The sequence below is a fragment of the Vanellus vanellus genome (assembly GCF_965231255.1).
Source record: "Vanellus vanellus genome assembly, chromosome: 1".
NCBI classification, from domain to species: domain Eukaryota; kingdom Metazoa; phylum Chordata; class Aves; order Charadriiformes; family Charadriidae; genus Vanellus; species Vanellus vanellus.
In genome coordinates, this window is record NC_138905.1 from 86,436,241 (window position 1) to 86,459,348 (window position 23,108).

Sequence of the window (23,108 nt, forward strand, 5' to 3'; positions counted from 1 at the left end):
TCCATTGATAAGCTCTTAGCTTAGAAAAGAAACTCTTGATGATGAAAAAAGAATTGCTGTAGGACTTCGTCAGAAAAAAAACTCAGCACATATGAACATTTGGCTTCAAAGTATAGAATAAAGATTTTCAAGTTCAGGATAGTTGAAGGATTTGGGGAATTGTTACGGTTTGGGAAACCCATAACAATTTATTGTCATTTAGACAACCATTCTATGACCCGACGACCCCTCCCCACCTGGGAAGGGGAATTGGTGAAAAAACAAGGCAACCCAAGAGCTGAAGTATAAACAGATTTAGTAGAGTAAGATTAGATAATTAACATTGATAGCACTAAAGAACCAATATTGATCCCAATACCAATACAGAATATGCAAAGATTATACTCAGCCAATTATATCAGTAGGAAGCTGTGCACTCTCAGCAGTGGACAGTAAATATAGGACACTGAGAACGCTATGGCTTCAGGAGGAAGGGAACGCCTCAGGGGTCCAGCACTGGGGCAAGAAGTTCTCAGGATCGTAGCCATCAAGGGAGAGAGCTATCTTCGCAGCAAACTTTCTAATTTATATTGAACATGATGTTGATGGTATGAAATAATCCTTCTGGCCAGCTTGGATCAAGTTCTCAGGTCTCACTCCTCCTCATTCCTGCATCTGGCAAGCTCAAAAACACTGAGAACTTGAAACCCACACACCATAGCTGACTACAAAGTAAATATTTTTACAAATTCAGACACTAGAGTCTTGTAAAAGTGCAGTATTCACAAGTATTAGAAGAGAAATTAGTCCTGTGCCACTCAAACCAGGACAGGGATCTTTCTGGATAACATGCTATTGGATGTACACGTGAATGATTTGCAGTATTACTAATGCAGGTCACTTCATTGATGTTGGATTATTCATAGGTTTGACATAAATTTATCTGGGCACAGTGAGAAGAAATGCTTGATCCTTGTATGCTGTACTTCCCAGCTCTTTTGCTGAAGAAGCTGCTCAGCTATGGCCCATGAGGTCTGGAGGAGTTGCAGCTGGACTAGATGATCTCCAGAGGTCCCTTCCAACCCTATGATTCTATGATCCTATGACTCTGTCACTGCTGTCCCTTGATGTGCATGTCAGTGGCCTTAACAGCAAGATCAAGAACTCTGTAACATTCACTCTAGAAAAAGAAACCATAGCCACAAGACAAGGAACTGCTTGGCTCAGGATCTTGAAATGCACCATAAACATCAGCTTGTGCTATAGCCTGTGTTTTAACACAGGGAAAGTTCAGGTGTAGCATTTAAGAACGGGCCATTGGTCTGATTATTTAGATTGGAGATCAAAGTAGACCATTGTACACACACTCCAGTGCTGCTTTCCAGTCAACACATTCAATCCTGTGAGGTGAGGCACCTGCTTTCTTAGAACTTTAGGCAGAGGGAGTTGCCACGATTTTACATTCACTAGATGTCTGCAGATTTCTTCTAGCTGAGGATCAGGGTCGTAACTTCACCGGCCAAACACTGTTTTGCTTCTGACACAACTTAAAGCAGCAATTTCTCACTACACAGCTACCAACTCTGAAAGCAGAGCATGAAGGCAACCACTTTCAAAACATTAAACAAAGATGAAGGCCCTTCCTATGCTGTCCATTGAGGTTTTCCTTTGAACGGTCATACTCATTTTTCGTTGCTGTAGCCATAATTTCATCTGAGTTCTTCCATTTATTTCTAGCCTTATTATCTCCTAACATGTCTATTTTTAAAGTGATGTTTTTCCTCTATTCCTACTCTTCTTCTAATGATCCTAATTAACAAACTTTGCATATCTGTAACGAGTAAGCCTGGAACAGAGAACCTTTTCAAGACAAGGAAGCAGAGGAAGAGAAAAATGGGAAGTTGTGTCTTTGTTTCACAGGTATTAAGACAGCAAATATTTCCCCTTCTGTGCTTAAAATTACTTCTGTTGGGAAAGGAAGTAGTGGCTTTTTAACAAACAACAGCAGACTTAGGAGGAAGCCAAGAACGAACTCTTCTATCACGTGTAAAATGTAGAACTGCTTCTCAGATTCATTGTAATACCATACTATTCAGACACCATTTAAAACTATTTCCGAGCACAGGTTTTATCACAGACAATCACATTTTCATTTTTATGAGCAAAAACCTGCTTAGGAGGTATATTGCTTCATTGGATTCTCTGACCAACTCTGGAAAGAAGCGGCCAGCTGCTGGGAAAAGCTCTCCTTGACTGGCAATGCCCAGGCCTTAAAGAAAGGAGTCAAATTCTTCTTCATCAGATGAGAAAAAGTTTCTGCCCACAGATTCATTTTTGAGTCATTGTCATCTGGGATCTCAAACATATTTTGGTATTCAGAAAAGATTTCAATGAAGGCTTCCTATCCAAAGGCCTCCTGCAGCTATGAATCATAAGAAAAGAGAAACAGTACCAAAAATATGTATGGAACTTTAGAATTACCCTACCTGCATTCTCTACAAAATCTTTTACGAAATTCAATCACTGACCTTTTTACAGGGTATTTTTCTTTCTTGTTTATAAGTGTAGCTACTTGACAAATTCTAAATGCCTACTGAAGAACCAGAGTAGCCCTTTAACACTGTCAGACTATTCAACAAGGCTATATTTCTAATATTCACACAAACCCCAAAATCCAGTATTTAGAATCATAGAATTGTAGAATCATAGAACGGTTAGGGTCGGAAGGGACCTTGAAGATCATCTAGTTCCAACCCCCCCACTATAGGCAGGGACACCTCCCACTAGACCAGGTTGCTCAAAGCTCCATCCAACCTGGCCTTGAACACCTCCAGGGATGAGGCATCTACGACTTCTCTGGGCAACCTGGGCCAGTGTCTCACTACCCTCAGAGTGAAGAATCTGTTCTTAATATGTAATCTAAATCTACCTGCTTGCAGTTTAAAACTGTTATGCCTCATCTTATCACTACCCTCCCTGATAATCTTGGGTAGGGACCAAGTGGTTGCAGAAAGTGAAGAAAAGGAAAGAAGCAGCTCTGGATTAAAATGATCAGTTTGTAAATCTGTTGTAAACTTAATTTGCCTGCTGATTACCTGCAGGTATGTCTCCAGGTCAGTAAATACTTCCCAGCCCTTCAGCTGTGCACCATTTTCAAGGTAATCTTGAATCAGCTTCTTTCTAAGTTCTAGTGTGTAAGAGATGACTTGTAAGTTCCCTGAAACAAATGGTGAGAGACAAAAGAGAGGAGGAGGCCCTCTGAGCCTCACTGAGGAATGCCTCAAACGCTCGCCAGTACCTTGAAATGTAGCTATAGCCACGGGGTGAATAATGCAGGCCTTATGCTCAAAGAACTGGTAAGTCTGACACCTGCTTGCTCAGGTGGGAAAGAATCTGGAGAAGGAAAACAGGACAGAGCTCCTTTTCTTCAGCAAGGACAAGATACCAAGAATCTGTGTAGTCCTTTGTTTCTTTGGAAGGCTGCTTATGCCCGATGATGACCTTTGCCTCATTATCTGTGAAATGCATATTAAAGTTGACACCCCTGCATATGCTAATGAAGATTATCAAGATCATGCTAAACGCATATGACTATAGCACTCGTCTCTCCACCGAAATCATGCTACATATCACCTGTGGGGGGAGAAACCTGAGCACCACAACAGTGGGGCACGTCGTACTGAGACCATGAACATAAGAGGGGAAAATGAGTACCCCTAGAGAGATTTTTTCCCTGGGGAGATTTTACACAGAGGCATGCTTCTTATGAGCCAGAGACCCCTGTTGGCCAGACCAACGCTGGAACCAGGACCGGTGACCTCTTATCTATCTGTCTCTTTTTCTCTATCCCTCTGTTTCTCTTTCTTTTCTCTTTTTCTTTTAAAGTTAAGTAAGTAACACAAGGCATACCTTACCACTTGCCGTAATTTGTTGTATCGCTGTTGCTAAGTAACACAAGGCATACCTTACTGCTTGCCATACTTTGTTTTACCGTTTGCCATAATTTGTTATATACCTAACCAATTATCATGGACCTAGTTATGACCTATATTAATCACTGTGGGAATCTAATAAATCTTTTTGTATGGACCTTGAGAGTTGTCTCACCTTAGTCCACACCGCTGCAGGTTTGTGAATCTGAGTCACTTCCCCACTTTTCTCCTGAGTGGGGCAAATGCATTGTGGGCCTTATCTCTTGGGATGCCCAACACAGTCTCATTGACATAAACACACCAGCGGTTGCAGGTGGCTTCAGTGGCATGAGGGGGAAACTCTCATTCAGATTGCTGCTGATTGCAGCCCAGCTCATGAATGACATCCCAAAGCCTATTGGCTTGGAGGGACTGCACATCTACTATCTCTGTCACTGACTCCAAATGATGTGTGACTGGGCAGCCAGCATGCATCCAACCTGCAGGGAAGGTAAACCACAAACAATCTTGGCAATCTGTCTGGGAAAGCTCATGCGATGGAACACCACAGTGAGAAAAACACAATTAATTCTTATTGCATTAACTCATTCTTTCACAGAATCACAGAATTATCAGAGTTGGAAGGGACCTCAAGAGATCATCTAGTCCAACTCCCCTGCTAAAGCAGGATTGCCTAGAGCACATTACTCAGGACTGCATCCAGGCGGGTCTTGAAAATCTCCAGGGAAGGGGACTCCACAACCTCCCTGGGCAGCCTGTTCCAGTGCTCTGTCACCCGAACCGTAAAGAACTGTTTCCGTGTATTTGAACGGAACTTCCTGTGTTCTAACTTGTGCCCATTGCCCCTCGTCCTGTCACTTGGAACCAATGAAAAGAGCCTGGCTCCATCCTTCTTCAACCCACCCTTTAGATACTTGTACGCCATAATAAGGTCTCCCCTCAGCCTTCTCTTCTCCAGGCTAAAGAGTCCCAGCTCTCTCAGCCTTTCCTCATAAGGGAGATGCTCCAAGCCCTTAATCATCTTAGTTGCCCTTCGCTGGACTCGCTCCAGCAGTTCCCTGTCCCTCTTGAACTGGGGAGCCCAAAACTGGACACAGTATTCCAGTTGTGGCCTCACCAGTGCCGAGTAGAGGGGGAGAATGACCTCCCTCGACCTACTGGCCACACTCTTCCCTATGCAGCCCAGGATTCCATTGGCCTTTTTGGCGACAAGGGCACATTGCTGGGCCATGGATAATTTACTGTCTACCACAACCCCCAGATCCTTCTCCTCCAAGCTATCTCCCAGCAGGTAAGCCCCTAACCTGTACTGGTGCCTAGCATTCTTCCTCCCCAGGTGCAGGACCTTGCACTTGGTTTTGTTGAACCTCATTAGGTTCTTCTCTGCCCAGCTCTCCAGCCTGTCCAGGTCACGCTGGATGGCAGCACAGCCCTCTGGGGTGTCAGCCACCCCACCCAGTTTGGTATCATCAGCAAACTTGCTGAGGATACACTCTGTCCCCTCATCCAGGTCATTAATGAATATATTAAACAAAATAGGACCGAGTATTGACCCCTGGGGGACACCACTGGTTACAGGCCTCCAACTAGACTCTGTGCCGCTGATCACAACCCTCTGAGTCCTGTCCCGCAGCCAACTCTCAATCCACCTCACTGTCACCTCATCTAGCCCATACTTCCTCAGCTTCCTAATGAGGATGTCATGGGAGACAGTGTCAAAAGCCTTGCTAAAGTCAAGGTAGATGACATCCACGACTTTCCCCTCATCCAGCCAACCAGTTATAACATCGTAGAAAGCTATCAGATTGGTCAAGCACGATTTACCCTTGGTAAATCCATGTTGACCACTTCCAATAACTTCCTGTTCCTCAACGTGATTGGAGATGACATCCAGAATGAGTCGCTCCAATACCTTCCCAGGGACAGAGGTGAGACTAACCGGTCTGTAGTTCCCTGGGTCCTCCTTCTTGCCTTTTTTGAAGATTGGAGTGATGTCGGCCTTCCTCCAGTCCTCAGGCACCTCTCCTGTTCTCCATGACCGTTCAAAGACGATGGAGAGTGGTCTAGCAATAACATCCGCCAGCTCTCTCAGCACTCGCGGATGCATGCCATCAGGGCCCATGGACTTATGAATGTCCAGCTTGGCCAAGTGGTCTCTGACCCGGTCCTCCTCAACTGAGGGAAAATCTTCCACTCTCCAGACCTCCCCTTTTGCCTTCAGAGGGTGGGATTCATGAGGGACAGCTTTAGCAGTGAAGACCGAAGAAAAGAAGGCATTCAGTAACTCTGCCTTCTCTGCGTCCTCCACCACTAGGGCACCTGTCTCATTCACCAGCGGGCCTACATTTTCCCTAGTCTTCCTTTTTCTATTGATATATTCAAAGAACCTTTTCTTATTGTCTTTGACTGCAGTGGCCAAGCTGAGTTCTGATTGAGCTTTGGCCCTTCTCATTTTCCCCCTACATAGCTTTGTTATATCTTGATAATCCTCATAAGTTGCCAACCCCCTTTTCCAGAGAATGTAAACTTTTCTTTTTTTCCTGAGGTCCAGCCAAAGTTCTCTATTTAGCCAGGCTGGTCGTCTTCCCCGTCTGCTCGTTTTTCGAGACAAGGGGATGGCCTTCTCCTGAGCTTTTAAGAGCACCTGCTTGAAGTATGCCCAGCCTTCCTGGGCACCTTTGCTCTTCAAAACTGCCTCCCAAGGGACACTCTCGACCATGCTCCTAAACAGGCTAAAGTCTGCCCTTCGGAAATCCAAGGTGGCAGTTCTGCTGGCTCCCCGCCTTACGTGATCAAGAATTGAAAATTCTATCATTTCGTGATCACTGTGCCCAAGGCGACCTCCAACCTTTACATCCTCCACAAGACCTTCTCTGTTAACAAACAGTAGGTCCAGTAGGGCACTTCCCCTAGTTGGTTCCTTCACCAGCTGTGTTAGGAAGTTGTCTTCCACACACTCCAGGAACCTCCATGACTGTTCCCTCTCTGCTGCATTGTATTTCCAGCAGACGTCTGGGAAGTTGAAGTCCCCCACAAGAACAAGGGCAGATGATTGTGAGACCTCTGCCAGCTGTTTGTAGAATACTTCATCGGCTTCTACATCCTGATTAGGAGGTCTATAACAAACTCCCATCACGATGTCTGCCTTATTAGCCTTCCCCTTAATTTTTATCCATACACACTCAGTGTTGTCATCCACACTGTTAAGTTCCCGGCATTCAAAACTGCCCCTAACATAGAGGGCCACCCCACCACCTCTTCTTCCTTGCCTATCCTTTTTGAAGAGTTGGTAGCCATCCATTACAGCACTCCACTTGTGCGTGTCCTCCCACCACGTTTCTGTGATGGCGACTATATCATAGTTTCCTTGCTGTACAATGGCCTCCAGCTCCTCCTGTTTATTTCCCATGCTGCGTGCATTAGTATAGATGCACTTCAGCTGGGCTGATTGCCCTGCCACTTTCTTGGGGGGACAAGCCCTAATTCGCACCTGATCATACTCAGGCACTACTGTAGCTACCAAATTATCACTACCCCTCGTGCCTTGGCTGTCACACAATTCACCATCCCCCACCACCACTGGGACAGGCTGCAAGACCTTGCTAACACTTTTACCCAGAAGCACTGGTACGCTTCTCCCAGGCACCACTTTTGTAATCCTGGTCTCATCCCCGTCCCCCTTCAAACCTAGTTTAAAGCCCTGTAGATGAGCCCTGCTAGCTCTTGTCCCAGGATCTTTCTTCCCCTTCGGGTTAGGCTTCCCCCACCTGTTGCCAGCATGCCTGGTTTCCTGTAGATGAGCCCATGATCAAAAAAGCCAAAGTTCTGCCGGATACACCAGTCTCGGAGCCAGGAGTTAATTTCCTCCTATTTATCCCCTGGTCAACCCCTGCAAATGGTGGGATAGAGGAGAACACTATTTGTGCTCCCGATCCCTTAACCAGCCGTCCCAGGGCCCTGAAGTCATTCTTCATTGCCCTTAGACTTCTGGTACCTACCTCATCACCACCTACCTGAAATATCAGTAGTGGGTAGTAATCTGATGTCTTAACCAGGGAAGGGAGTTTTCTCCTTATGTCCTTAATTCTGGCCCCAGGGAGGCAGCTGACTTCCCTGTGGGATGGGTCCGGTCTACAGATAGGGCCCTCTGTTCCCCTCAGAAGGGAGTCACCTAGCACAATTACCTTCCTTTCTTTCTTGGTTGAGGAAGTCCTGAGGCGGCGGGGTGAGTGCCCAGCACTTTGAGTTGTTTGTCATGACCGGATGCTGCTAATGATGTGCTTCCACCCCCTGTGCTGGAGTATCAAATATATCAACCACAAGCAAAAGTTTAATGTGCATATTTTATGCTCTCCTGCTTCATTTCCACTCCTTGGCACTACCCAACACAAAGAGCAAAAAAGGTCAAATAACTTTTGCCAGAGCTATAGACATTGCAGATGACTGTACTCCCAGCTACAGGGGTAGAGAGGAGGTGTGGAAATACAATTCTGTCTGTAGAAGAATTTTCTGTTGACACTGGTGTTTTCTTATTTTCAGATCTGGCGAGGAAGATGGAATTGCCAGGAAAGTTTGTAAACTTGTATAGCCAAATAACTGTATGGTTTGCGTTGACGAAAATGACCCTAGCACCCTTCCCAGCTCTCCATAGAAATTCTGTAATCTAAGTTCTGGCTCTTGAGGAAATACATGGGGGAAAAACCTTGTAATAAATAGCAGACACAAATAAAGTAGAAAAATTGATTATTTTTCCTAAAGCGCTCACAAAGAAGAAACAGATTTTCATCTTGAAGGCAGGGGACTAGAATGTTTCATTGCAAAATTTAGTGTCAGGGCCCTGAGTGCACCAAAAGGCTTTAATGGCCTTGAGCAGCCCCAGCTGGGGATTCCACCTACACCTCCTGTTGGGGCTGAATTTCAGCTCAGCCCCGGGGCCATCAGTCCCTGCCTGAGCTATGTTGTAGGTGTGCCTGTCTCCAGCTCTGTTTCAGCCATGCCTGTGTCTGGCCATGGACACTGTTGATCCAAACCCTGATCCGTGGTCTGACTTCCTCACTTGATTCCAGATGTGCCTGATCACAGTGGGCCTGCCTGGTAATCACTGGGCTACATCTGACCATGGTTACCATCACTGGACCTGACCCTGACCCTGATGTCCTTGCTTGATGTCAGACCTGCCTCATCCCTGAAGACTTGTCTAGCGACCTGGACTCTCAGTTGACCCTGGCTGTTGTGCCAGGTCTGCCCTGCTTGCCTCACTCAGGTGTTGTGGGATGGCCCCCAGCTGGTGAGGCGTCTGTCCTGCTGGTTGTGTTACTGCAGTTGGCTCTTGGCTCCCTGTGCCCTGGGGAGCAGTTGGCCTCCACTGTGCCTTGACAATGTCTATTGTACTAGAATGCAAAAAGTGATCTGGGACTTTTTTTTTTCTTTCATGAAGGTAAATTCTTGTCAGTGTTTTTAGTAAAGCAGCTGTTTACTACTGAAAAATATTCCATATTACTTCAGCTTTGTATAGAACTTGCTGCTGATGGCCACTGTTACTACTTCACTACAATTGTCATCACTTCAGTTCCAGTTTTGCAGTTTCTCATGCTGTTTCTAAAAATCTTTTTTCAGGAAAGACAAACAGACTTAACGTACTCCTTAATATCTCCAATGAGTTTCTCAGTATTGCTAACTACCATAACCAGCTTTAAAAATCAAATTTCTGTATCTTTTCATAGGAATTTACTATTTTTAGTTCTTTTCAATAGGTTCAATGGATCCTTCAGTGGTTTCTACAACTCCAGGATAGCGCAGGGAGGATACAGAGCCATTCACATCTCTGAAATGGTGCTACTCTCCACTTATTTCAGCAGGCATGATAGAAGTTGGAAGAGTTTTATATGTTGGGTTCTACCAGTGTGGCCTCTGGCGGACATAGCTGTCTATGCGAGTATCTGTACAGAGCACTGGAATACATTAAGAGAGGGAGCCACATATATCAATAATTCAGAAGTCTTTGTTTCTGAGTGTAGCTTCACTCAGGGAACGGCAGCTATCTAAACAACAAGTGTTTCCTGGGGCTGCTTCTCAGTCAGTGCAAGCTCTTTCGAAAGATCTGATTCACGGCAGCTGTGAAAGAAGTTTGCATGTGTTCAGGGTCATGCTGGTTTTTAACAGTCCTGTTTCTCTACAGCTCAAGGGGAGGAAGACCTAGTGGCTTAAAGTTCACCTTCATCTGTAGACATGCAGCGATTTTAAACTCTGGCATTTGGAAGTCATTTCTTCCTGTGCATCAGTAAAAATTACTGTAGAACAGCCACTTGTGTCAGCACAAAACCTACTAATTGGCCTGGGTCATACATACGCCATGGTATGCTTACTAGGCTTATGGAGTCAGCACAGCTAAAACAAAGGGATGGACTATGCTCTCTGACATGCACTGCCAGATGAACTTCTTGCTCATCCTTCATACCTGTACAAAACTATTCATGACCTTTGTGTCCTGAGTCTGAATTTTCAAATAGAGCTGTCACTAATGCTAAGAACAAATGAGAAAAATATAATACTCCCATGTTCCTTGTTGAGCTTGAAGGGCTAGCAGTTACAAAAATTAGCAACTGACATGTAATCTAAACACAATTGTTGCAGAGTCACTGACAGATTACAACTTCCTTGTTAAATTCAGAGCCATACGTGGGCAGATGTAATGATTGATTACTCTGATAAAATCCTTCTTACATGAGGATATGCTTGGAGGAGCATATTGCAGCATGGAAACATAGCACCTATTTATCAAGGAATCATTAATTGGTTTGGGTTGGAAGGGACCTTTAAAGCTCATCTAGTCCAACCCCCCTGCAATAAGCAGGGACATCTTCAACTACATCAAGTTGCTCAGAGCCCTGTCCAACCCGACCTTGAATGTTTCCAGGGATGGGGCATTTACAACCTCTCTGGGTTACCAGTGTTCCAGTGTTTCACCACCTTCAACGTAAAAAAATTCTTCTTTGTACCTTGTCTGCATCCATCCTCCTTTACTTTAAAACCATTACCCCTTGTCCTATCACTACAGGCCCTACTAAAAAGTCTCTCCCATCTTTCTTATAAGCCCTCTTTAAGTATTGAAGGGGGGTTCATTATTTATTTTGGTTATATTTCACTAGTGATTATAAATAACTGGTTATGAATAACTGAAGTGCAAGTTGTTTACACTTGAGCCAGCCTCTCTTGAATTAGTCCTACTTGACTGACAGTAGCTACTCTGCATGAGTTAAGCTGCTAGAGCTGTAGATTATTGACAGATTATTGACATTATTGATATTGTGGTGGCTGGGGCAACTGAGGAGCTTATCAACTCAAGTGCTAGAAAATACCTCTAGTGTTGCAATGAAGTAGGGCTGAAAGCACCCGTCAGTCCTACTGAGAAAAGTGCAATACTTGAACAAAGATTGATTGCAAATAATGGTGAGATTTAGCCTTTAGGAGCCTCCTTACCGCCTGTAACTGGCTCCAGCCAGTTCACTGTCCTAGTGAATTGTCTTTAAGCAGTGCGTTTCTCAAATGGCAGATAGCAAAATGCTGCCTACAACAAAATTTTCCCCCTTACCACTACCCTGACTTCCCCACTGATGCAAGTGATCCTACACCTGCTAACATAGTAGGCTGCCTGTGTGTCTGTTACATGCCTTAATTTAAGTTTCAAGTTCTCATTTTTCCTGCCTAAACCAGCTAGCTCTGTTTCCCTTCTTTCTGTTGCAATTACCATAAACTCACTCCCACGGTAATAAGAGTAACATGACACAGTACACACGTCATTTGGTGCCCAGTCTGTCTCCATCCACTGTGTTTACCCTGGGATAGCCTCAGATTTCGCAGCAGAATGTTGTTTTTGTGTACAAGCACTTGACATTCACAGAAGATTCTTACCCTCATGAGCAGTCTCCTTGAACTTGGTGGGATTCATCCACTGGTTTGAGGATTTGCATGATCTTGTGATAATCACAGAATCACAGAATTTCAGAGTTGGAAGGGACCTCGAGAGATCATCTAGTCCAACTCCCCTGCTAAAGCAGGATTGCCTACAGCACATTACTCAGGACTGCATCCAGGCGGGTCTTGAAAATCTCCAGAGAAGGGCACTCCACAACCTCCCTGGGCAGCCTGTGCCAGTGCTCTGTCACCCTCACCGTAAAGAAGTGTTTCCGTGTATTTGAACGGAACTTCCTGTGTTCTAACTTGTGCCCATTGCCCCTCGTCCTGTGACTTGGAACCATTGAAAAGAGCCTGGCTCCATCCTCCTTCAACCCACCCTTTAGATACTTGTATGCCATAATAAGGTCTCCCCTCAGCCTTCTCTTCTCCAGGCTAAAGACTCCCAGCTCTCTCAGCCTTTCCTCATAAGGGAGATGCTCCAAGCCCTTAATCATCTTAGTTGCCCTTCGCTGGACTCGCTCCAGCAGTTCCCTGTCCCTCTTGAACTGGGGAGCCCAAAACTGGACACAGTATTCCAGTTGTGGCCTCACCAGTGCAGAGTAGAGGGGGAGAATGATCTCCCTCGACCTACTGGCCACGCTCTTCCCTATGCAGCCCAGGATTCCATTGGCCTTTTTGGCAACAAGGGCACATTGCTGGCTCATGGATAATTTACTGTCTACCACGACCCCCAGATCCTTCTCCTCAGAGCTACTTCCCAGCAGGTCCGCCCCTAACCTATACTGGTGCCTAGCATTCTTCCTCCCCAGGTGCAGGACCTTGCACTTGCTTTTGTTGAACCTCATTAGGTTCTTAATGTAACTTAATGTTACTGCCTTGTGTATTTCCCTTACAAATATCCAACACAGATAAAGACAAAATGTTCTAGCTATTATACTTGCCATGAGATATCTGGACATCTGCCGCCATCCTCTCTGGCCTTGGAAAAGTTGCTGGGATGGCTGCCAGTCTGGCTATTGCATTCATCACCTTGTTCCAGGTGGAGAGCAGACTCTCTGGGTTGTCCGTGTGGTGTACATCAGCAGCTGGTACTGTCAGGATGATGTTCTCTGTGGCCAGCTCAGCCTAGGGGGCTGGGTACTGACGGATGGTTGATTGCCAGAGAGAGAGATGTTGGCTTCCTCTGATTCAGCATTCAGATGAAAAAAGGTAGCCAATTTAAAATGATGTTTTAAGCATGGAGACAGGAGAATCATCATGGCTAAAACTCTCTGCATAGCCTCAGAAACAATAAGTTAATCTAGATGTAACTGGGGTTTACTGAATCAGGGGAAGATCCTGAGATTCTGGTGAGGGGTCCAGTCACCTTTGGTGATCCCATGTCTACTGTCGCTGCAAGGGATTCATGATATTCACCTTTTAATATCAAGCCACTTTAAAGGTATCTAAGACATGCTCATACAGGGAACATGGACAGAATTAACTCCTAAATGAAAGTCCTATCAATATACTTTCTGCACTGAGAAATACAAAGCTTTTTGCAAAGGCTTTCCTGGGGCATTATTTATTCTGAGGTCTTCTCCATACATGACCACAAAAACCCCAGGAAAATATAGGCAAGACATCAATACAGAAATACTTCTTTACTCACCTGTCTATAGTTAGGTTTTGGGACCACTTACCATGCCTGAAGAACGGAGCCTGCACAGTCTCTTTAATTGTGACTAATATTTGGCCTAATGTGCTCTCGTTTGGCACTATGATATAATATGAGGCCACGCCACAGACTATAGACTTCCATGGTGTTTTTTTCAGCTTTGAACTTCTTTACCACCAAGGGAGGCCGCTTCAGCTCTGCAGCATAGCTGAGGTCATCAGTATGACAGCTGATCCGCACCTGGTGGGGAGCATTCATGTCTCAGTAAGGCCAAGACAAACTTCAATGAAATGAGAATGGAAGTAAGTTCTTCTGACTGCAATGAGAAACAAAGACAAATGTTCACCTTCAGCTTAGCTGCAGCAGCAGAAGCAGGAAAATGCAGACCGGCTACCCTTCTGGGAGGAATATAAAGCCCAGTGCTTCTCCATGCTTCTGGACCCTAGAAAGAACCACAGGCATTATCAAGATAGAAACACATAAGTCACATGATAGTCTTCAAGTTACAGATAAAAATCAACAGCAGCTTAAATTCTAATTCTAATAAAGTAGTTTTTTGAAGTTTATACCTTTGTTCTGAATCCTTTCCCATCTGACCACCACCTAATGCTGAAACTGTTTTGAAAAGTTTGAATTCTGAATTATTTATGACAGAATTGAGAAAATGCAAGGAAAATTCAAACTAAAGTATCAAGATAATCCTGCTCCACCCTCATGTCATAAAAGTTACAGTTGGCTAAACTTGATACCAAGGTGACCTTTCTGGTAAAATTTTATTAAAAAAAAAAAAACCACAACGAACTTCGGAAATCATGATTGTTTCTGAAAAGAATGCAGGACAATGTCCAAATGTGACTTATGATTTTGTATGTCCAACTAGAGACATTCCATAACAGTGTGGGATTTTTTCTTTCCGGAGAAACTCTCCTCAGGAAAGACAAAACGCACAGCTCCATGCAATGACATCTTCAGGTGAAATGTCTTTGCACCTGAATTTGCGCCTGGATTTGGTGAAGAGCAGTAGTGGTACTTCACATCAAATAACAAGGTAATTCGCTTCCTCTGGAAGCATTTATGGGCCATGTGCCTGGACTTCTCCCCTATTACATAACCAAAAATTTGTTCATCATGTGGCCAAAACTGTACCCAACAGAAGATTAAATGTTCAATCTGCCAACATCCATCATAAGACCGAGGAATTTCTGATTACATGGTGATCGTGCAATCCCAGAAGAAAGCTGGGGAGGGAAGGAAGCAGAGACAATTAGACTATTATTTTTGTAGATTACTCTGGTCAGCCTGATTCCATTCCACAGTTTGGGTGCTGCTGAGGAAGGAAACAGAAAAATATCCCCTACTTTTGTTTATTCCATCAATCTGAGCAGTTGTCATGTTGGGAATGTTGTCATGTCTGGAAGATTTTGGTTGGGAGCGCGTATTTGTTTTCGTACATCAGGGAAGTTGTCATAGAGCTCTGCAGCTATGTTGATTAAAGCCATTTCCTCAGAGCTGACTGATTATCAGCGCTGACATCAGGAATCCCCTGGGAAAGCACTAGCTCAGCCATCTCCTCATGAACAGAGCATATAGCTAGGGAGGTCTGAGCTGGAATCCACAGGAACACTTGCGAGTCCTGTGCTACTTTCTTGAGCCAGGAAGAATATGGTGGCTCTAGAGCTTCTCTTTTTTGAAGTTTTGATGAAACTGGAAGAGTGCCTTGAGAAAGTGATACTGTGAGAAAATCTCGTTAGGATAAGATTGGCTGACTTGATGCTAGTATATTATCTCCTAAGATACCAACTCCAAACATTTGCAGTGTTTTGTTCCCAGAGAACTCAGCAATGACATTCTCATCAGCATTTACTGCAGCCCAGGACCATGCCTGTCCTCCAACTAGCAGACCCCGCCTCTTGAAACAAACTCTTGAATCTTCTCCACTTCCTCATCACTGTAGGCTTTGCAGCAGTATGCACTCAGGTTTTCCTTAAGATCTGTTAGCTTGCAAGGAATCTTCTCCTGGCTTAGGACAGTGAAAAAGTCCTGCAGATCACCATCAATACCAACTTGTCCTCTCTCCCCAGTATCAAGCCATCCAATGGCATTGAAGATAAAGTTTTTCATTGCTGATGCTTAAAAAAAGTTTTCATGAACGAGTACCACAACACGGCCCATGCCATAGTGCACAGCTGCAAGGAATGCCTGGTGAGAGTCATTCATAACAATGGGAAATGCTAAAGCACCATGGATGAGTAGATGGGAGGGGACACTATCATCTTCTATCTTGAATTTGGTCACTCCTTTCAAAAGAACTTCTAAATTTTTTTTGCATCCAATCCATGTCTGAAAAAGCAGAAGAAATCCTTGTCATTCAGATTCATTTATATACGCTGAAAGGTGTACTTATCTTTGCTCTATTAGTACTGATAAGGTCATGATGTGCTATAAACACTCCTTGTTTCAAGAAGTTATCAAGACAAATATATTAATCTGTATCAAAAGAGACTTGAAAGGTAATCCAAGAAATATCAGCAAAGTGGCAGCAATGTTAAAATTACAGGGATCACCAGCTTTCCTTAAGCATGGTATAAATTAGATTCCTGGTAAGAATGGTGCTGTGTGCTTGTGACTCATGAGATTTTTCTGCAATGGGCTAAGATGTTATCATCCACAGACGGTGGCTCTATCCTTCACAAGAAGAAGTTCTTGTTCTCGGGGCACAGAATCTGTAAGAGATCAGGCAAGCACTTCCTAATCCTTTTCACTGCAAATGTAGACATGTACCTCAAAACATTCTTAGCAATGGCTTCGACTAATCCAATTGATTTTGCTTTCAGGAAGTCTAGGGGCTCTGACACTCTTCTAACAGTGCAGTTTTAAGGTGGTGACCTATCTAGATATAACAAAGCTAAGGACTATCAAGATATAACAAAGCTATGTAGGGGGAAAATGAGAAGGGCCAAAGCTCAATCAGAACTCAGCTTGGCCACTGCAGTTAAAGACAATAAGAAGAGATTCTTTGAGTATATCAATAGAAAAAGGAAGACTAGGGAAAATGTAGGCCCACTGGTGAATGGGACAGGTGCCCTAGTGGTGGAAGACACAGAGAAGGCAGAGTTACTGAATGCCTTCTTTTCTTCGGTCTTCACTGCTAAAGCTGTCCCTCATGAATCCCATACTCTGAAGGCAAAGGGGAAGGTCTGGAGAGAGGAAGATTTTCCCTCAGTTGAGGAGGACCGTGTCAGAGACCACTTGGCCAAGCTGGACATTCACAAGTCCATGGGCCCTGACGGCATGCACCCACGAGTGCTGAGAGAGCTGGCGGATGTTATTGCTAGACCACTCTCCATCGTCTTTGAAAGGTCATGGAGAATAGGAGAGGTGCCTGAGGACTGGAGGAAGGCTGACATCACTCCGATCTTCAAAAAAGGCAAGAAGGAGGACCCAGAGAACTACAGACCAGTTAGTCTCACCTCTGTCCCTGGGAAGGTAATGGAGCGACTCATTCTGGATGTCATCTCCAAACACGTTGAGGAACAGGAAGTTATTGGAAGTGGTCAACATGGATTTACCAAGGGTAAATCATGCTTGACCAATCTGATAGCTTTCTATGATGTTATAACTGGTTGGCTGGATGAGGGGAGAGTCGTGGATGTCATCTACCTTGACTTTAGCAAGGCTTTTGACACTGTCTCCCATGACATCCTCATTAGGAAGCTGAGGAAGTATGGGCGAGATGAGGTGACAGCGCGGTGGATTGAGAGTCGGCTGCGGGACAGAACTCAGAGGGTTGTGATCAGCGGCACAAAGTCTAGTTGGAGGCCTGTAACCAGTGGTGTCCCCCAGGGGTCAATACTTGGTCCAATTTTGTTTAATATATTCATTAATGACCTGGATGAGGGGACAGAGTGTATCCTCAGCAAGTTTGCTGATGATACCAAACTGGGTGGGGTGGCTGACACCCCAGAGGGCCGTGCTGCCATCCAGCGTGACCTGGACAGGCTGGAGAGCTGGGCAGAGAAGAACCTAATGAGGTTCAACAAAAGCAAGTGCAAGGTCCTGCACCTGGGGAGGAAGAATGCTAGGCACCAGTATAGGTTAGGGGCGGACCTGCTGGGAAGTAGCTCTGAGGAGAAGGATCTGGGGGTTGTGGTAGACAGTAAATTATCCATGAGCCAGCAATGTGCCCTTGTTGCCAAAAAGGCCAATGGAATCCTGGGCTGCATAGGGAAGAGTGTGGCCAGTAAGTCAAAGGAGGTCATTCTCCCCCTCTACTCTGCACTGGTGAGGCCACAACTGGAATACTGTGTCCAGTTTTGGGCTCCCCAGTTCAAGAGGGACAGGGAACTGCTGGAGCGAGTCCAGCGAAGGGCAACTAAGATGATTAAGGGCTTGGAGCATCTCCCTTATGAGGAAAGGCTGAGAGAGCTGGGAGTCTTTAGCCTGGAGAAGAGAAGGCTGAGGGGAGACCTTATTATGGCGTACAAGTATCTAAAGGGTGGGTTGAAGGAGGATGGAGCCAGGCTCTTTTCAATGGTTCCAAGTCACAGGACGAGGGGCAATGGGCACAAGTTAGAACACAGGAAGTTCCGTTCAAATACACGGAAACACTTCTTTACGGTGAGGGTGACAGAGCACTGGCACAGGCTGCCCAGGGAGGTTGTGGAGTGCCCTTCTCTGGAGATTTTCAAGACCCGCCTGGATGCAGTCCTGAGTAATGTGCTCTAGGCAATCCTGCTTTAGCAGGGGAGTTGGACTAGATGATCTCTCGAGGTCCCTTCCAACTCTGAAAATTCTGTGATTCTGTGATTCTGTGACCTCCAGTCGCGGAGCAAATGGAAACCAGGTAGTAAAATGTTAAACTGTGATAGTTGTTTGCAAAGTTGCACAGTCATCTGCCCTCTTGTTTGTCTCCTTACCATAAGCTTCAGTCTAAACTTTAGCCTTCATTGCCTACCTGATTCTCCATCCTGGGATACAAGGATAATTTCTTGCCATCGTAATGGTGGTTAAACATTGAACAGGTGCCAAGAGAGGTTGTGGAATGTCTGTCCTTGGGGATACTCAGTAATTGACTAGACAAAGCCCTGAGCAATCTGCTGTAGTTGGCCTTGCTTTGAGCAGACATTGGAGCAACTGACCTCCAGAGGTCTCTTCCACCCTCAACTATTCCATGATTCAGATTTCCACCGGCGTGTTCCAAATGTATTGGCAGTACAGCACACCTGAAAAATTACTGTGAAGACAATGTTTTACTGCCTCACCAAAGCTGCCTCCTGAGCATAGCCAGAACTGCGTCTTGTTATCATGACATGGTCTGTTATCCTTGTCTGAACATAGCTCTGTGACAGAGATGAAGCTGTATATTCTTCCTTATGCAGCAGTATAGGGTCCAATTATAAAGCTTCAAATTCCGACCTTATTTGTGGTAAATTCCCTGAAGAATTATGATCGTTTTCAGGGACTTGTGACAAGAAAAGAAAGTGCCTTAACTCTAAGAGTCCAAGGTCACTCACCTAGTGGATGAAGGAAAGGTGGTGGATGTAGTTTTTCTGGATTTTAGTAAGGACTTTTGGTACTGTCCCTCACAGCATCCTTCTGGACAAGTCATCCAACTGTAAGACAAGCAGGTACATGGTGTGCTAGGTGAAGAACTGGCAGAAGGGCAGGGCTGAAAATGTTGTAGTGAATAGGGATACATCTGGCTGGTGGCCAGACACTAGCAGTGTCCCTCAGGGCTCAGTTCCAGGGCTAGTTCTGTTCAATATTTTTGTCAATGATCTGGATGGAGGAGTCGAATGCACATTTGCTGATGGTACTAACCCAGGAGGTGCTGTTGACTCTCTTGAGGGACAAGAGGCCCTGCAGAGGGATCTGGATAAATTGGAGCACTGAGCAATCATCAGTGGGATGACATTTAACAAGAACAAATGCCAGATGCTGTACCTGGGATGGAGTAACGCCAAGCAGAAGTATAAATTGGGAGGGGAGTGTCTGGAGAGCAGCCCTGCAGAAAGGGACCTGGGGGTGCTGGTGGGCAGCAGGCTCAACAGGAGTCAGCAGTGTGCCCTGGCAGCCAAGAGGGCAAACCACATCCTGGGGTGCATCAAACACAGCATCACCAGCTGGACAAAAGAGGTGATTATCCCCTTGTATTCAGCATTGGTGCAGCCTCATCTTGAGTGTTGTGTGCAGTTCTGGGCCCCACAATTTACAAAGGATGTGAAGGTCCTTAATTGCATCCAGAGGAGGACAACAAAGCTGGTGAAAGGGCTGGAAGGCATGTCCTGTGTGGAGCAGCTGAGGACTCTGGGTTTGCCTAGTTTGGAGAGAAGGAGGCTGAGGGGCGACCTCACTGCTGTCCACAGCTTCCTGAGGAAGAGATGTTGAGAGGGAGGTGTTGATCTCTTCTCTCTGCTATCCAGTGAGAGGATGCATGGGAATATTTCAAAGCTGCATCAGGGGAGGTTTAGACTTGACGTTAGGAAGCATTTCTTTACCAGGAGGATGGTCAAACACTGGAATGGACTACCTAGAGAGGTGGTTAATGCCCCATCCCTGTCAGTGTTCAAGAGGCATTTGGACAACTTTTGGTCAGCCCTGAAGTGGTCAGGCAGTTGGACTAGATGATCTCTTCCAACTGAAATACTCTATTCTATTCTATTCTATTTGCAGCATTGGGTGGGAAAGGATCACCTATGCTACTGAGTCTACTTGCCTCCACCAGCAGGCATCTACACAATGCACAATCTAGTGGGGAATGCACTGCTAGATTTTGGACCCTGTGAGGACAACATTCAAACCTCATGGATCCACACAGTGTTTACCCCATGCTTCCCAGGGACTTTGAAGTGCACCTTGAAGTGCAGCAACACCCTATAACAAAGCTAAGAACTCTGTTAAAAATGCCTTAACATTTACACTATGCCACAGGAGATGAGCAGGAAAGACAAAGATCATCTTTAGTGTCCCAGGTCCTGCATTAGGAAGTGACCTTATAGCTGTGCTATGGACATAATGGGAAAGAAAAGGCTAGATGTGCCATAGCATGGCAGATCAGACCCAACCAAAAGTTTCTTCCTGAACAGCCATCTGTTGAATATTTTAACATGGAGCACATGAGCCAAGCTTCTTGGTAGTTTCTCAATAACCTGTAGAAGCACCTTCAACTCCTGCACATCCTTCTCTGTTCATGGTCATTTCTTTTGTGGGATAGGGAGAAGAGATCTTTTTCATTCCAGCAGGCCATTAGCAGAAAACCTAAGGCAGAATAAACGCTATATACAACCTACAGGTATTGCAAACAAATATTTAAATACTAACTGGGTGATCAGAGTAATCCTTGACGTTTCTTTGGACACTGAGAAAGTGCCAGCCTCTCCCTTGCTGCCTGTGAAGTACACGCCAGCCACGCTGGTCACCTGGTTCCCAGGAAATTCAAACAGCACCTTCTCCTTGCCATGTTGACTAGCCCAGTGCAAGGCTTGGCCACCAACAAGCAGCTCTCCACCCCCCTTTACAAAGCCAACCAAGTCTTCTACCTGCGTGCTGCCACAGGCGTCAATACAGTACACCCCCAGGGAGGGGCTGAGCTCTGCCCCAGCCTGTACTTTGGTGCCAGCCTTGACCAGCAGCTGGGAAAGGGAATCCAAATGAGGATGGACCCCAACCAGGGCCTCGAGGGAAGGCTTGAGCCACTCCACAGCATTTCTGAGGAACTGGGAAAACTTGGATTCCTTCGAGATTCCCTCATGGGAAACAACCACCATCTGGCCCTTCCCATAACAAGATGCTGCAATTAGAACTTGCCCGTTGGTGCTCACCAGCACTGGGAAAGCTTCATCTCCAACGAGCAACAGCTGACATGAATGATAGTTTGTTGTGAGCTCAAATGGAATTAACATCTTTCACCAGGGAGGCATAGGCTACTGTGGAATCCATCGGATAGACCTTTTGTTAAAGAGTACTGAGAGAGGAAGAAAGGGAAGCACTTTTGAGATTAGAAGCTACGTTTGAAATGTTTAACAGACATGAGCTACTGAAATACATACCAGCTACACTGTTCCACAGTCACAGGAGGAACCTGTATCCATGAGTGATGCACAAGTACATAACCTAGCAGTAAGGTGAGCCAGGAAAACATGACAGGAATGACGAAACTTTGCATAGCTGCTTGTCACACAATAACCCCAACAGACATGTTAGGAAATGTACATTGAAGATATAATTCCAGTTAAGTTTTTCCATATTTTTCTGCCTATGAGTGTTTGAATTGGTATGAAACTGGTTTACAACACTAACATGCCTGGAGCTGCAGAAGAAAAATCCAAACAGCTTTTTAATTAGATAATATGTAGGCTTTAGATTACCAGGTCTAGCCACGAGCCATTATGTTTCCATGGCTCAGTTTTAAGAGGAAGTCTTACCTCTTGGGGAGGCAAAGGCCTTCAGTTGTCTCTGAGAGTGTAGGGCTCAGTGTTCATCCCACTGACACAGGTGGAATCAGTGGTGCTCAGGCAATTGTACACCTGCTGTCAGTGTGTTGCACTCAATGAAAGCTGTATAGACTTAAAGGAACATACTTGCTATACAGAGTGAAGAATTGTCTCATTACTGCCTTGACAGGGTAATTACAATACAGCAAAAATATTGATCTAGTTAAAATGATACTAACATATACAATACAAATTATTCAATTATTGCTAGATCCGAATAATGATAAAGTTAAAATTGATATACATAGGCTCTCTAGTATATAGCCAACACACAGCCTTGCAAAACCATGGGTCTGTCTAATTCTTCAGCACTCCATACATAATGTTTTAGAAGGAGTTTGATCTTCTCTTTCTCGCCGAGTAAAAGCATTGTTGCTACTGCAAGAGGCAAGCCATAGGCCTTGTACTAATTTAACAGCTCAAGATTCAGCAGTAACTGTCTTGAGTGGCCACAGGTCTCTTTTAGATATAACTTCATAAATTTATAAGTGTCAGGAAAGAGTCAGGAGGGACATCTCCTATAGCTTAACACTGATTCTACATGTTTATCAGATACGGTAGAGGTCTACCGTTACTAAGTAGTCATGTCACTGACCCATGGGCCAGTAAGAAACAGGTTATTTAAGAAGTGTAAAAATAACTCCAACAGGACCTAAGATAAAGGAGGAAGAACTCCCCTCTCCTTTCCTCCATTGAATTCCTCCCAGCAAAGAACTCAGGATATTGATGGCTGACTGCAAACCGTCTCTTCTGAGAAAAGACTAGCAAACCTGAACATCAGGACCCAAATCTTGGGAAATCATAGAATCACAGAATGGTTTAGGTTGGAAGGCACCTTGAAGATCATTTAGTTCCAACCCCCCTGCCACGGGCAGGGACACATCCCACTAGACCAGGTTGCTCAAAGCCCCATCCAATCTGGCCTTAAACACCTTCAGGGATGGGGCCTCCACAACTTTTCTGGGCAACGTGTTCCAGTGCCTTACCACCCTCAAAGTGAAAACTTTCTTCCTAATATCTAGTCTAAATCTATATTCTTCCAGTTTGAAGCCATTCCCCCTCGTCGTATCACTACATGCCCTAGTAAAAAGTCCTTCCCCAGCTCTCCTGTAGGCTCCCTATAGGTACTGG

General features: G+C 45.1%; 1 pseudogene across 1 annotated transcript; it reads right to left on the bottom strand.

The window, feature by feature from the left end:
* Nucleotides 1–2,152: 2,152 nt before the first annotated feature.
* On the bottom strand, nt 2,153–21,386 carry LOC309672307 (TRPM8 channel-associated factor 2-like; annotated as a pseudogene). The gene is made up of 9 exons: nt 20,873–21,386; nt 15,283–15,614; nt 15,017–15,189; nt 13,660–13,725; nt 12,770–12,953; nt 4,134–4,390; nt 3,613–3,658; nt 3,075–3,196; nt 2,153–2,401 (listed from the first exon to the last, which is right to left on the bottom strand). The product of its transcript is annotated as a TRPM8 channel-associated factor 2-like (transcript).
* Between the last annotated feature and the right edge of the window lie 1,722 nt (nt 21,387–23,108).